This window comes from Vanellus vanellus (genome assembly GCF_965231255.1).
Source record: "Vanellus vanellus genome assembly, contig: HAP1_SCAFFOLD_45, whole genome shotgun sequence".
Taxonomy (NCBI): Eukaryota; Metazoa; Chordata; class Aves; order Charadriiformes; family Charadriidae; genus Vanellus; species Vanellus vanellus.
This window is the reverse complement of record NW_028128545.1, coordinates 568,466-574,465: the sequence shown is the minus strand read 5'-3', so window position 1 is coordinate 574,465 and position 6,000 is coordinate 568,466.

Here is a 6,000-nt window from a genome sequence, read left to right as displayed (position 1 = left end):
TGAAATGTCAGCACATTCCTATGTTTAAGTCAATGAAGCCTCCTCCCTGCCATGCCCCAATGCCTCAAGGTGCCCCTGCACCTCCAGGGCTGACAGCTCCTCAAAGGCAGCGGGGTCTCTCCTGGGGAGCAGAGTTTAAGCAGAAGGATGTCATCACCGACCGTCCGTCTCTGACCCCTGGACAGAGTGATTCCTGCAGTGGAAATTGCTCTGCCAGGGTGTGCAGACCTACAGGAGGTGTCCATGTTCCCCTCTGGAAACCCCCATTGCTGTCCCCTTGCCAGGCAGGGCACGGAGGCAGTGACAGGCCGGGGATCATTCCCACCGGTGTAGGGCAGGGATGGAGCCAAGTCAATGAGGCACCTCAGCTCTCAGCAGTGGTCTTGAGGCCGGAGGGACATTCAGCTTATGCAGGGCACCCCACAGACCCACAGGAGGTGGATTCTTCTTGCCTCAGCTCAGCTGCCCAAAATCGGTGTGAGCTCCTTATCTGAGCTGCCCTATGAGTAACAGAGATAGAGGCCAGGAGGGAGCTTGTGCGATGCAAACACCGGGTGACATTTGAGGTGCCAGAGGTGGTTCAGGACATGTGCAGGGAACTGCAAGCTCTAACGGAGCAATTGTGAAAGACAGGGCAGCATCTGGGGGCATTGTCCTGGATGCTGGTGGGGAATCCTTTTGGCCAACTGAAATGATAGAAGATCAAAGGATCCCAGAATCATAGAATGGAAGAGAATGGATGGAACCTTTGGAGATCATCTAGTCCAACCCCCCTGCCAAAGCAGGGTCACCTAGAGCAGCTTGGACTTGAATGCATCCAGGTGGATTTTGAGTTTTGCTGGAGAAGGAGTCTCCAGAGCCTCTCTGGGCAGCCTCTTCCAGTGCTCTGGCACCATCAAAGTAAAGAAGTTTTTCTTCATGTTGAGATGGACTTCTCTGTGTTCCAGTAATGCCCGTTGTCCCTTGTCCTGTCACTGGGCACCACCAAAAAGGAGTCTCTCCCCATCCTCTTGACACTCACACTTTAGATATTGATAAGCATTGAGGAATTGAGGAGACCCCCTCTCAGCCTTCTCTTCTCCAGGATAAACAGACCCAGCTCTCTCAGCCTTTCCTCACAAGAGAGGTTCTCCAGTCCCCTGATCATCTCTGTAGCCCTCTGCGGGACTCTCTCCAGTAGATCTCTGTCTTTCTTGAATGCACCCCATTATATTATATTACATTATACCCCAGGATACTATTGGCCTTCTTTGCTACAAAGGCACGTTGTTGGATCACTGTCAACTTGTTGTCCACCAGGACTCCCAGGTCCCTCTCAGCAGAGCGTCTTTCAAGCAGGGGAACCCGTAACCTGTACCGGTGCATGGGGTTATTCGTCCCCAGGTGCAGAACCCTACACTTGCCCTTGTTGAACTTCATTATGTTCCTCTCCGTCCAACTCTCCAGCCTTTCCAGGTCTCGCTGAAATACAGCACAGCCTTCTGGTGTGTCAGCCACTCCTCCCAGTTTTGTATCATCAGCAAACTTGCTGAGGGCTGCAAGCACACATTGCCGGCTCATGTCCTAGTTTTCATTGGCCAATATCCCCAAGTCCTTTCCCACAGGGCTGCTCTCAGTCCATTTATCCCTCAGTCTACAGTGACAGTGAAGATTGTCCTGACCCAGGTACAGGACCTTGCACGTGTCCTTCTGGAACTGCATGAGCTTTGCATGGGCCCACTCCTCCGGCTTGTCCAGGTCCCTCTGGATTACATTCCTTTCACTCTTGACTGCATGTCAACTGCACCACTCAGCTTGGTGTCATCTGCAAATTTGCTCAGGGTGCCCTCAACCCCACTCACTCTGGCACTGTTGAAGCTATTAAATAGTATCAGTCCCAACACAGACCCCTTAGGAAACACCCTCATTACTGGTTTCCAGTAAAAACTGAGAGTGTCTGTGCCCTGAAGCAAAGCCTTTGCACGTGTGGGGTCCTGGGCCCTTGTTCCCATGTTTCCCTGTAACAAGTCTGTGCTGGGCCCCCGTGCCACAGCTGAGGTGCTGCAGCTCAACTGTGCACAGGCAGGAGGAGCTGGAGAAGAGCCAGGAGGTGCTGGAGCCTCACAGCGCTGTGACATTCTTTGGTAACATGAGATGTGGTGGGACAGCTTGCTCACCTGGGGCTCTGCAGTGGAGGGATAAAGACTCTGCAGGAGAGAGTGGCAGAGAGGATGCGGAAGGGGGACGCCACTCTGTCCCTTCATCCAGGTCATTGATGAATGTATTGAACAGGACCAGACCCAGTGCTGACCCCTAGGGAAAACCACTTGTTACAAGCCTCCAACCAGACTCTGCACCACTAACCACAAGCCTCTGAGCTCTATCTGCCAGCCACTGTTCAATCCACTGCACTGTCCATTCATCTAACCCACACTCCCTAAGCTTGCCTGTGAGGATGGTGGGGGAGACAGTGTCAAAAGCCTTGCTGAAGTCAAGGTAGACAACATCCACTGCCCCCCCCGCCCCCCATCCACCCATCCAGTCACGCCACCATAGAATGCTATCAGATTAGTCAAACATGACTTCCCCTTGGTGAATCCATGCTGACTACTTCTGATAACCTTCCTTTCCTCCAGATGCTTGAAGATGATGCACCGAAGAAACTATTCCATCATCTTTCCAGGGATGGAGGTGAGGCTGACTGGCCTCTAGTTTCCCGGTTCATCCTCCTTGCCCTTTTTGAAGACAGGACTGACAGTGGCTCTCCTCCAGCCAGACACCTCACCTGTTCTCCAGGATCTACCAAAGATGATGGAGAGCAGCCCAACAATGACTTCCCTCAGCTCCCTCAGCACTCACACGTGCATCCCATCGGGCCCCATGGACTTGTGGATATCCAGTGTACTGAATTGTTCTCTAACTTCTTCTTCTTCAACCAAGGCAAAGTCTTGCTTCATCCAGACTTTCTCTGTTACACGCCAAGTCGGGGACTCCCGAGGACTGGCCCAAGCAGTGAAGACAGAAGCAAAGAAGGCATTCAGCAACTCCACCTTCTCTCCATCATCTGTCACCATGGCACTTGTGTCATTCAACAGTGGGCCCACATTTTCCCTAGTTTTCCTTTTGCCTCCTATGTACTTCAGGAAACCCTTCCTGTTGACGTTGACATCCCTCACCAGGCTCAATTCAGAGGTTGCCTTGGCTTTCCTCATTACACCCCTGCAGACCCTGACAGCATTCTTTTACTCTTCCCAAGCAGACAGCCCCTTCTTCCACGTACTGTAAACCCCCTTCTTCCAAAAGAGATTTTTCAGAAGGTCCCTGCTCAGCCATGCAGGTCTCCTGTTTCATTTCCTGATTTCTAGCTCTTAGGGAGGCACCAATACTGAGTTTGGAGGAAGTGATGCTTAAATATCAGCTGGTTCTCTTGAGCCTGTGATTGTGAGGCAATTCTCACCTGTCTGTAGAAGGCCTCATCGTCTTCCCCATCCTGATCAGGTGGCAGGTAATAAACATCCGCAACAGTGTCTCTCCTGTTACCCTGCCCCTTAATCCTTACCCACAAGCTCTCAGCTGGCTCTTTGTCCACCTCAGGGACAGCTCGATGCATTCCAGTTGCTCTCTCACATAAAGAGCAACCCCACCACCTCGCCTCGCTGGCCTATCTTTCCTACAGAGAACATAGCCCTCCATGACAGTGTTCCAGTCAGGTGAGCTATCCCACCGTGTCTCAGTAATTGCAATGAGATCATGGCCCTGTGACCACATACAGATCTCTAATTCTTCTTTGTTTGCCATGCTGCATGCATTAGTGTATAAGCATTTCGGAGAGGCCATTAAGTGAGTAGTTTTTGCCCTTGAGGGGTGGTGGGCCTTCCAATCCTCAAAAATACTAGCACTCTGCCCCACAAGTGCTGAGCTCCTACCCCCAGGCGCCTCTCTAGCGAGCCCAGTTACGTGCCCATCCCCATTCCAACCTAGTTTAAAGCTCTCTCAATGAGCCCTGATGACTCAAGTCCTAGAACAGTTTTTCCCCTGAGAGACAGGCTTTTACCACCTGCTACCAGCAGGCCTGGTGTTGTGTGAATCAGGCCATGGTGGAAGAACCCGAAGCCCTGCTGGTAGCACCAGACTTGGAGCCAGTCCTTGATCTGCTGGCAGATGGTGAAGGAAGCAAGGCAGAAAGAGTGCAAAAGAGAGAGGCCTGGTCTGTGCCATGTTTCTTGGGCACCCCAGAGAACCTGCCCCAGGAAAATTGTCCCAGACCAGTCCCACACACCGGCCATTGCTGTCTGTGACCATACACCTCACCTCTGGGTCTTCCTTTATTTTCCCTTTTTGAAAACAGGGGTTATGTTTCCCCCTTTCCAGTCAGCAGGAAACTCACCAGACTGCCACAACTTCTCAAAGTCACACTCAAAGAGTTGTGGTCAAGAGCTCCATGTCCAAGTGGAGACCAGTTACGAGTGGTGTTCCTCAGGGGCTGGTACTGGGACCGGTGCTGTTCAACATCTTTGTTGATCAAGGTTCTGCTTGGAAATACATACAGAATATGGAGGGATGTAACTTGTAGCGTCCTGCAGGGGTCTATACCACAACCTGCATGGGTTAATGCGTTTCTAATGACTCAGAGGAGTCAAGAGTGCTTATTCTTAAGATTTGTAGAAGACATCACATCGAGGAGAGCATTATCTTCTTTTCCCGGTATCATTTTGAGAAGGGGGAGCAAGTGAGCAGCTGGTTGTCTGGCTGGCTGCTGGTCAAAGATAACCCTCCACAGAACGGCATCAGCTCTGCTGTGCCCAGTATGGGGCTCCCCAGCACAAGACAGACCCTCGCAGACTGGAGCAAGTCCTGCAGAGGCCGGAAGTATGGTTGTGGCCTGGAGCACATTATGGACAAGGAGACCCTGGGAGAGCTGGGTCTACGTTCATATTATAGATGATGCTCAATCCCGACAGCATATGCCCTCTTTTCTGCCTCCACCGGCCAAACTCGGCAGAAGAGCACGAGCACCCTGGGCTTCCGCAGGCAGCTCCCGTATCTCGTATCCCATATTATAGCAGCTTTCCAGTATCTGAAGGGGGCCTACAAGAAAGCTGGAGAGGGAATTTTTGCAAGGGCATGTGGGGATAGGATGAGGCGTATTGGCTTCAAACTAGAAGAGGGGAGACTTAATGTAGACATTAGGAAGAAATTTTTCACTCTGAGGGCGGTGAGGCACAGGAAACTTGTGGATGCCCCATCCCTGGAAGTGTTCAAGACCAGGCTGGATGAGGCTTTGAGAAACCTGGTCTACTGCCCATGGCAGAGGGTTGCAGCTAGATGATCTTAAATGTCCCTTCACACCAAAACCATTCTATGATTCTATGATCTCACCAGTGTCCCTTTCCTCTTCCTACTGGGTGTCCAATGACTCCCATGGAACTTGTTTGTGGGTACCCCGATTGTATGCTTTACTTTTGAGGGACTTCACCTTTGAGGGTGTTTCACCTTCTGAGTCTCCATTCACTCCCAGCTCAGGAAACGTGGCCAGTGCCCATCCTCTCCTGACCTCTCCAAATTCATTTCCAGAGAGACCTCTACGTGACATCAGTCCTGTCATACAGGATGCAGCCAGAGGTCATTGGGAGCTCACGCACCACCTTCTGCCATCGGATACCAAGCAGAGCCTGTAAAAGCAGAACTGTTGATACAATAGAACCCAAGGGTACCGTGTGCTTAACCCCAAACACAGGAAGAAACCAAAGAGAGCAGAACCTTTAAAAGAGAAATTTGTGCAGCATTTTTTTTTGGCAGTAACTCTGGAGGAAGAGTCCAGGCTTCAGGCACTGCACCCAGGAGATGCCCTTTTATTGAAGACCTGCTATTGGACATTGCTCGTCTAATTCAGTAATGTGAAAGTGTCAGACACAACATGATCAAGCCTGAGGAGAAGTAGTATAAGCCTAGAATATGATCTATAAGAAAGATTATCAGAAGGGAAAAAATTAGGCACCTGGCCAAAGATAAAGTCCAGAA